Source organism: Phoca vitulina, unplaced genomic scaffold (assembly GCF_004348235.1).
Source record: "Phoca vitulina isolate PV1807 unplaced genomic scaffold, GSC_HSeal_1.0 scaffold2, whole genome shotgun sequence".
Lineage (NCBI taxonomy): Eukaryota > Metazoa > Chordata > Mammalia > Carnivora > Phocidae > Phoca > Phoca vitulina.
The window spans coordinates 37,287,480-37,298,270 of NW_022589705.1; positions in this window are offsets into that span (position 1 = coordinate 37,287,480).

The following is a 10,791-nucleotide window of genomic DNA, read 5'->3' on the forward strand; positions in this document are numbered from 1 at the left end:
GTATAAACTTCCAGTTATAAAATAACAAAGCCATGGGAATGTAAATGGATAGCATGGCAACTATAGTTAATAATACTGTATTGCATATATGAAAGTTACTAAGAGAGGAGATCTTAAAAGTTCTCATAACAAAAAAATTCTGTAATTATGTATGGTGACAGATGTTAACTAGACTTATTGTGGTGAGCATTTGGCAGAATTTGCAAATATTGAATCATGCTGTGCATCTGAAACTAATATAATGTGGTACGTCAATTATACTTCAAGAAAAAGAGAGAGAAAAGAAAAAGAAAGAAAACATCAGCATCTATAGTCTTGTCAAAGGGTTAGAACTTCAGTCTGATAATTTCTCTGGATCCAGCTGCCAATTTGCAGGAAATACAGGGAACAAAAGAACTAGTTGAACTGACCATGAGTATTCAATAAGTAAACTCCAGATGGTGGGAAATTCTAGAGGTCAAACAAAACAGACCAAGTTCTTCAAAAGAAAACTTATAGGGGAAAAATAGGGATAAAAGTAGAATTTGTAGGTTAAAGGAGACTCAAAAAAAAACACATCAATTTTTCTTTTATTTGACAATACTATCCTACTATATCTAGGGATGCACTTTGGATGATAGAACCATCAAGAACTGCAAGGAAATGATTCCTGTAAAAGTCAGTGATGACTTTGGAAGAAGGAAGAGCACTGCGATTGAGATGTAGCACAGAGAGGCTCCTGAGGAGGCTGACAAAGTTTAATTTCTTGACCTGAGTGGTGGTTGAACTAAGCTTCACTCATTATTCTCTATATGCATTTTGTGTGATTCTCTGCATACACATTTTACAGCCTTTCTCACAAGAGACAGCAGAGCACAAGTACCATAGTATGTGATACAGGATTCGTCTTGGATTTATACAGCCCATGTTCTATTTAGTCCTCATTTTCTGAGGACAAGCACCAAGTGAAGTCATTCATCAAATCAGGCAATTAGGAAATATTTATTGAGACCTAGTACATTCCAGGCACTGTTCTAAACTTCTAAGTTGACATTAAAATGAGTAGTCTTGACATTACTAAATAATGAATGCTTGCCTTATCAATCTAGTAACTTTTTACTGTCTATCTCCTAGGTGCCAGGCATTGTGCTGAGCATACAAAGGAGGAAAAAGACAGACGTGTTCCCCAACTTCAAGCAGTCCATATAATCTCCATTCATGAACCAAGTGATATATTGTAACAGGTTCTCTATATACATGCTTTCATTTCCATCTCCTAGGATCCCCATTTTATAATTGAAGAAATTAATTTAAAGCTTAAGACAGATTAAGTAATATGTCCATTTAGGAAGAGATGGAGTCAGAATTCAAACTAGGTCAGTCTAAATCTATAATCAACATTCTTAAGTATTTGCCAAAGCTTCTTAAACTGAGATTCTAATTTTTACAAGAGTAACTGATGGGATTTGCCAGGGGTATAAAAAAATCACAGGATAAATATGGAGGATTTTCCTGGAATGATGATTATACTAAAATTATAAAGAATTTAAAATATGCTTGATACTAACATGGACATACTATAGCATGTTACACAAAATCCAAATACATTTTAAGATATAACATAAGATTACAACAAAATCATTTCATTCTAGAAGGTAAGGGATCAAGTCTTTCTTACTCAGAGCAAGTCATTTGTGCCTCTTCCTATAATTCCCTGCCCTAGCTTCTTTACCTGGATAACTCTACTCCTCTTCAGGACTCAGTCCAATCATCGCTTCTTCTAAGAACCTTTCTTCCTCACCTGTCCCAACTGCTCCAACTCCAGACTGGACTGGATGCCCCTCCTGCCCTTTCCAATAGTGTACTGGGCATAGGTAGTACTGTGCACTTTCTACATCTCCTTGAAATTGTCTGTTGAGGGTCTATCTACCCATCTTGACTATGAGCTCCAAAAGGGCAAAGTCCATGTCTTACTCAGGGACTTAACAGTGCTGGTCATAGAGTGGGTTTTCAATATATGTACTCTGACTTATTTTATTCAACTATCAATAATTTCTAGTCATTGCTAAGGTATTCTAATAAGGTTTTTGATGATTCAATCATCCAGATTTATTTTATTTGTTAGGGTTCTAAGAAAATGAATAAGATATCTAAACTAGCAAATTTTTTCACTGTTCTAATTAATCAAATACCTAAATAGATGTGACATTAAAAGAACGTACTCCAAGTAAGGCAGATCTTTAAATGGGATCTGGTGGCTTCAAAGTGGTGGAACCACACTGACCAAAATAAACTATGAGTTTGTTGATAGTGAATTGAGATTCCATTCTTCACTCTTCAGAGCCAAGTTGTGAGATCCTGGATAAATCCAATGTATATGTGGCCCAAAGGGTTTCAGAAGTAGTAATAGAAAATGAAAGCATGAACAATACAAAAGCATTGTAAGTAGCAAACTCCTTTTGGAAGAAAGTAGCTAAAGGCATTTACCTGGTCCTGGCTATGGACTCCTCCAGGTACGCAGCCACATTTTTTAGGCTTGTGCCAAAGAGCAGTGATGGGTGGAGTAGCAGAATGATTCACCACTACCAGGACAGCCAACCAAAGAAAATTCTGTGCCAGGAGTGAACAAATCATCTACTGGGAAGTGATGCAGAAATTCAAGAGCCAGAAGAGTTTAATTGAGCTAGGACTCAAACTGGAACAATCAAGCAGACAGAAAGCCAGAGAAAAAGAGTGGGCAGTCAGAGATGAGATCAAGATACATAAGAAGTTAAGGCCAGTATGGAAACTGAACTTAACAAAGCCCAGCAGAACTATGCCAAATAACAGGCAAGAATGCTTAGAACCTTTAAAATCTAAAACGTATTATTACATAATGCAGCTTTTACTTCAACTCTAAAAGTAGCCCTAAATTTTTTTTTTTTAAAGATTTTATTTATTTATTTGAGAGAGAGAGAATGAGAGCGAGCACATGAGAGGGGGGAGGGTCAGAGGGAGAAGCAGACCCCCTGCCGAGCAGGGAGCCCGATGCGGGACTCGATCCAGGGACTCCAGGATCATGACCTGAGCCGAAGGCAGTCGCTTAACCAACTGAGCCACCCAGGCGCCCTAAAAGTAGCCCTAAATTTTTAACAAGTATGGCTAATGGAAAAGAATCCTTCTTTTTTTCTTTTTTGAGAGGCCAAAAAAAAAAAAAGCTAAAACTAATGTAATGATAGATGAAAACAAAACCTTGAAGATCAAATTATGTCATATAATGAAGAATTACCATCTGTCCCACATTTTCTATGAATCAAGGGAAGAAAAAATCCACTGTTTAGTATTAAATAAGCAATTCAAAAGGCAATAAAACTCAAAGAAGTCACTTCTCTTTGAGAAAATAAGGTTTGTAGGTTGGTTGGTTGGTTTTAATTCCCCAGCACTGTGTCTCCCCAGCACTGTCCCTCAATACACATTTGACAAATAAAGGAAGAATGATTTTCTTTATCTGGCCAATATAGCATTCCTTTGTCCTAATTCCTCAGTGAAATAATCCCTTTCTAGCCTGAAATTTATTCAAAACTATGAAGTGACTTTTTCACTCTGTAATTTCCATATAAAAATAACCAGGGCAGAAAGACTGGATTCCATGAAATTTGTCTCTAAAATAACTCAATAGAAAAAGAAATGTTTCATAGGGATATTCTGTAGGCTTCAATCTTCAGTGATGTTTCATTCAGTTTCAGAACATACGTCTGCAATGTTTGTACCTTGGACAGAGTGCTGCTTCAGAACCTCTCACTATATCACTCCTTACTCCAAAGTCAACAAGAGCTGGAATTACTTGTACAAATAACAGTTAAAATGGGACTACAGTTAATTAGAAAACTGCTGGTTTGTAATTTACAGTTCATTTCAGTTCTTTCGTAGTCAGTGAACACATAAAATGAAAATGATTTCACATTTGATTGGTTGGTTGGTTGGGTGGTTGGTTGGTTGGTTGGTTGGTTTTTAATAGATTATAATAACACAGGAGAGTAATATATGGATAAACTAATAGGTATATAGGTAGTCTGCATTTGTTCATCAACACATTTTACAATCAATAGAGCTCTTCAAGGAAAACCACTCTACAGTGAAAACTAATTATTGTTTAGAATATTTCTTTCAAAAAGCAAAGGACTATCAGAACTTACTCTTTCAATCAGCTTTTCTGCAGATCTTCCTGACAATTTATCCTTTAAAAAACAAAACAAAACAAATTCACTCAACATAATGAGAAGAAAAAAACGTTTCATTGTGGGAGATTGAGACCTGGGAAGAGGTAGAAAACAAGTTCTTTTCATGGCAAGCCTTTGTTTATGTGTTTAAGAAACAACAAATTCTAAGAATATTTGTGGAGAAACCATTACTCCTAGCCATCAATCAGAAATTAGCATGCTGGGAAATTTCACTTCCAGCCAAGATGGAGTAACAGGGACTGCTTTACCCTTCTACCTTAAACAATTAGAAGACCAAACAAAATATATGGAAAAAAAGAGTTCTCAGACATTGGACAAGAGGCAACATGAAATTTGAAAATAGAAACAGTTGAGATGACTCCTGCTTATTGCCTAGAAGAATTTCCAAGCTGCAGCACAGAGCATGGGTGACCCAAACAGAGATCAGTGGTATCACTCAGTTGATAACACGGAGATCAGAGCACAGGGAGGCCAAGAAAGCTAGAAGGCATAGAAAAGAATACCAAAGAATAGAGAGCTGCACAGAGTGGAGAGGGGTCCCCCCACTCCAATCTTGACAGCTATAATATGACTATCAGAGCATTCACGAGAAGAAACTGCCAAGGCCGGGCAAAGAACCAATTAAAAAAAAAACAATTTCCTGAACTTACACAAGGCTGGGAATATGTTATGTTCCCTCCATTCTCGTTGGAGGCTGTCCAATCCAATTTGGAGGTTGAAAGATGTCCTAATATTCAAGATATTGGGTCCTCAAAAAGGTTATCACCCTAGTAGTGAGACTAAATTAGCCCTAGACTAAATATTACTCTGGATCTGCCCTAACAAAGCTTAAAAGCAAGTCTCAAAAGTTCAAACTGATTAAACTAACTTAACTACATACAAGAACAGTCTGAAACACCACCGAGAGGAATATGACCAAATCTACTAATACCTGATAATATAAAACTCCAGAAGTCTGGTACCCAATCAAAAAATACCAGTCACATGTGACCCACAATCAGAAGAAAAATCAAACAGCAGAAACAGATCCAGACATTATATAGATGTTGGAGTTAGCAGAAAAGGACATTAATATAATTATAACTATGATGCTTATGTTCAAGAGGGAGAAGAAAATGCAAACATGAGGAGGATAAAGATGGGAGATTTTTTTTAAAACCCAATGAGACTTCCAGAGATGAAAAATACATCAAAGGAAAAATATATCAACATGTTCAAGGAAATTCATCATGGGGCAAAATCTACAAAAATGTGATCACTGCACATTAGCCAGTTACGTAGGCTGCTATGTAGGTAGCTGCTATCAAGGCTCTCTAATCAAACAGCATATGGTCTTCTATGTAATAGGATAGTTTCCCTAACTTTCTTCATATTCGTATTTCTCTCATAGTCTCAGAATTCAGGAAGCTTCTTTCACCTTAAGACACATAATGATGTTTGCCAACTGACAGCCTCACCTTCCATACTCCTGTAGGGTTTAGGAGCTTTTCTAGAGGAGTGGGAGAAGAGATGTAAAATATTTGCCCATGTACAATGAGGTCAGAAATGACCTTGTATCTACCAGGATTCTTTCCAGTCCTTATGTCACTTAGGTTTTCTGTGGAATATGCTACTGATGGCTATTTGTTCCTTGAAACTCTCCATCCAGGGTTTTTCACCACCATTTTTCCTGCCATGTCCTCCTTTTTTCTAACCTCTCCTTTTCAGTCTCCCTTACTGATGCCCATGGAAATGATTTAAACTAAGAAAGCTTAAACTTCAAGGCCCCTAGCAATGTGTTCCCAGAGTCAGACATTTTTATAAAATGTATAAAAATTTATGAAAGTAAGATATATACTTCTAATCATCAGTTGAGCAAAATTATAAATGGATGATTCATTTCTCAGCAACACCTAATCTAGAGGGAAGTTCTCCCCATCAAAACTCTATTTAATGGATAAAGAAGATGTGATAGATAATAGATAGATAGATAGATAGATGATAGATAGATGATAGATAGATGATGATACATAGATAGATGATAGATAGATGGAGGTAGAGGTATATAGATATATATCTATATAGATATAGATATATGTATGTGTATATATCTACATACATATGTGTAGATGTATATAATGGAATATTACTCAGCCATAAAAAAGAATGAATGGACACAGAGCCAAATATATATATAGTCACTACCAGCATGGCATAGGGATTATGATCTGGTTTGTTGCCTCTCCTCTGAAAGGCATCAGACCCCTGCAAAGGTAATTTGTTTCTATAGCACTCTGCATATTATAAGAAAAGTTATAAAACATTCACCATAACTTTTAATAGTTAAATATATATGTATATATATGTATAAACATATTTTTATAGAATATAAATATATATATATGTATAGCCAATAAGCTTTGAATTGGTTCACTGACATATACACTTATCTTAGAGATATTGTTGGTAATTAATGGTAGAATTTGATTGACAGGTTGGCTACATATTTTTTGAATTCTCAAAAAGTAAACTAACTGGCTTGACCTCACTGAAAAAGTAATTTAAAAGAGATTTTGAACAATTTGTCCTTAATAATTCCAGACTCTACAAATTATCCAATAACTCTATGATATAGTTACATAGTACTCAAAAATATTGATTTTGGGGGTGCTGTGGGAGGAAAATAGCATGTTTGAAAGGGGTGATAGCATGCCATGGCCCAGTGGGAACCTTTGGGGAATCAAAAGAGCTATATTAGCTCAGTTTCATTTTTAATTGATCAGGTTGCTGCAGTAACCAAAATTTCAGTGACTTAACAACAAATGCTTATTTCTTGTTCAGAGTTTATCACCAGTCCAGGATGCTCTCCAGGGCAGCTGTCCTCCACATGTTGGCTGGGCATTCCTGACTGCTTCAGTGTAATGGCATCTCCACGTCAACATGTGCCTCGGTGACTGCCGAGGCGAAGGAAAGAGAGCACAGAGAAGCACACCCAGCTCTTGAGTGCTTCCCCCCAGACCTTCCCTCTTTTCATGTTTCATTGGCCACAGCAGGTCACAAACCACACCTGGCTTCACAGGGACAGAGAGCTGTGCCTCCCACATGGCTAGAGGGAAAGGTAAGAATCAGATGCCAGTGCACGGTGTCTACATGCAGAGCTGCAAACTTAACATCGACACCATGATTCCACAAATAGTCTTCAATGTAGGAAGTATAACTGAAACTAATTTTGTTTTGTTAAAGCAAGGAAGATGATATATCAGCTGTTTTTCATTGTAACTCTCAGTAGTATGTTGTGTTAGGTGACTGTCCATAAGAGGAAGGTAGTATTTTAGCCATTTTTAACGTTTTCATTAGATTAGCTCTAGATTACAGAAGCCACCACCTCTATTCGTTCTGAAATACAACACACAAATTCACGCCGAATGTCACAACCTAGTAGTCACACCTGAGTGTCAATTCTCCCTCTGCTTTTCAGGTCTAATCTCACCACCATGAGCCAGAGATTGGATTAACTTTGGAGGGCTGTTTATTCCAATAAACGAGGGACAACTTGCCCATCTCACAAGGTTGACATGATAAGCAAATTAAATAATAAAGATTAAAATGCTGTTAAATCTCTAAATCAAAATGAAAAGTAATATATTACTTAAAATATGCATAATTTGGAATGCCTGGGTGGCTCAGTCAGTTAAACATCTGCCTTCAGCTCAGGTCATGATCCCAGGGTCCTGGGACTGAGTCCCACAAGAAGCCGACTTCTCTCTCTGCCTGTGCTCCCCCTGACGGTGCTTGCCCTCTCTCTTTCTCTGACAAATAAATAAACAAAATCTTTAAAAAAATAAATTAATTAAATTAAATATACATAATTTGAGGGGTGCTTGGGTGGCTCAGTTGGCGTCTAACTCTTGATTTTGGTTCAGGTCATAATCTCAGGAACGTGAGATCGAGCCCCACATCACGCTCTGCGCTCAGCATGGAGTCTCCTTGAGAATTCTCTCCCTCCCTCTCCTGCCCGTCCCTCATGCACATGTGCTCTCTCGCTCTCTCTCTTTCTAAAATAAATAAATAAACAAAATCTTTATTTAAAAAATATGCATGATTTGAAAGGTTAGACTTGCTAACAACAACAACAACAAATCCCTAAATTTAAATTCCAAGTAACATATTAGTCACAATATCTGATTTAGCTCTTATCATAACATCCAGAGATCTGAAAAAGAGTTTGGATAGGGTTTTTGATAATGCTTAATTACTGTTTATTTTCTAATTTTATTATCAACTGGGCATATCCACCCAAGTTCTTAAACAAGCCTAATGAGTATCATTTATGCAATCCCTTCTATGAGATCACTCTCAGTTATGGCTCCCGGGAAAAAGCATGAGGTGGTCCAAAGTGAAAAATTACTCAAATTAAACCCATCTGCTGATACTAACATAATAGAGCTAACTTGGATATAAAAGGGAAAAAACAATCAGGGTTTTACGTAATACATCTTGTTCTAGAAATAGCAAGGACATGTGTTCATGTTAACTGAACTATCTGGCTTTGCATCTAACATCTAACACTATGTGAATTGTCTAGTTATATAAAATCTTATTTTAAAACTAAATATCGGTCAAATGTTACTATTTTTATTAATAGATTCAAACAAAAAAGGAGGAGGAGGAAGGGGAGGAGATGGAGGAGAGAGGAGATGGAGAAGGTGAAGCAGGAAAAAGGGAGGCAGAGGAAGAAGTAAAGCAATTTGAGATGTGGGGAGTGATGGCTCTGATAAACTCCTCTCTGAAGTGTACATAGTTGTAATCTTATCATTAGGTAGACATAGAAATTTATTTTCCAGGTAATATATTTATTCAAAATGTTTCTTTTTTCCTGGTAAGAAGCTAATGCAACAGGCCAAAGGAAAAACCCAGACCAAAAGATAACCTTATAATTCTTTGGAATAACTGGTTACTAATAATATCTAAGCAAAAAATACTCACTCCCCCTTCCCCCATTTTCCAATGTTCCAAAATAAATTCTCCTTTCTGGCACAGCCTTTCTAGTCCCTCCACTTCTTACCAAATATGTGTTTCTGATGTGTTTTCATTCAACCTTGTGATAAAAAAACCCATGCTGTACGAAACCAAAGAAACCATATCTCTACAGTGGCATTACATAACTGTCCAAAGTTTCATCAGGAAACATCCTCTTCAAAGCTGATTATCACTCAAGAAGAATAAACACTAAAAATTTTTTTTATGGGGCGCCTGGGTGGCTCAGTCGTTAAGCGTCTGCCTTCGGCTCAGGTCATGATCCCAGCGTCCTGGGATCGAGCCCCACATCGGGCTCCCTGCTCCGCGGGAAGCCTGCTTCTCCCTCTCCCGCTCCCCCTGCTTGTGTTCCCTCTCTCGCTGTGTCTCTCTCTGTCAAATAAATAAATAAATAAAAATTAAAAAAAAAAAAAAAAAAACACTAAAAACTTTTTTTAAAAAATAGTTAACATGTAGCCCATACTGAATTTATAATCCTGAAAAAGCAATGGAACATTTCCTAAATATGTTTTTAATTTTGGTTACCAGAATACAATAGCATCTTACTAATGAAGCACATTTTCTCTATAATCTATACGTGGAAATTCAGTTTTGTGAAATACTTGGACTCATCAGCTCTTTCTCCCCTTAGTTGTTTTTTTGTTTTGTTTTTTTAACAAAAAAAACACTACACATACACATACCTATTGAGTAGCCAAAAATTTGTTCTGGCCCTGCCACACAGCAGTATGTTTCAAATTAACAGAGTTGGCACAAGACAGGTAACATATGGGACACACTGATTTGCCTGTAACCTAACATTTAAATTAATACAATCTCTCTTATGGCTACAAAGGTTGGAGCCAGGCTGCAGATCCAGAAATTCAGCAGTATTGTCAAGCATGCTCACCAAAGACAGCTTTTGCTGGCAAATAAAGCCATGAAAAATAAACCATAAAACAGACAATTTGGAACTTGAGCCTGAGAGAGAGCTGCCCAACACCAGGGTGGTAATCCAGCCTGATATTTAGAGATACACTTCCTACAAAATGTACAATAATCCTGGCAAAGGAAGTCCTTAAACTGTCCAATGGCACAGATCATCCCTAGTGAATATGTTAAAATCTGATCATGAAAGAATGCTTGTTTTTCACATCACTTTGAATTTAGTCAAAGTTAGAATGATTTGGTTCCTGCCCCCATTTGTTTTCTGTTTTCAGTCTCCTGAGACTACTACTGAGGAACAGGGTAGGCCTTTCTCAAGCATAAGAAGTATAGTTCGAGGTTGACTGGGAAAGTTCCCCTTCCCCAGTGTGATCTTCCCTCTGAGATTTTGCTGATTCCTTAAATTCCACTATTAGCCAATGGTCCCTGTTCAATGAAGCCTTCTCCCTCAGGATCCCCTAAAATATCACTTACTGTAGGAAAGGTACCAGACAGTGCACTAACAAATTTGGGGTTGATTGTGAAAGAAATGTGTGAAACTTCCAGCAGCGGTTAGCAAACTCCAGGCCAAAGTTTTGTGGGAACACAGTCACATTCGTTCTTTACCCACTGCTTATGGCTGCTTTCCTGATGCAACAGCCAAGCTGAGTGG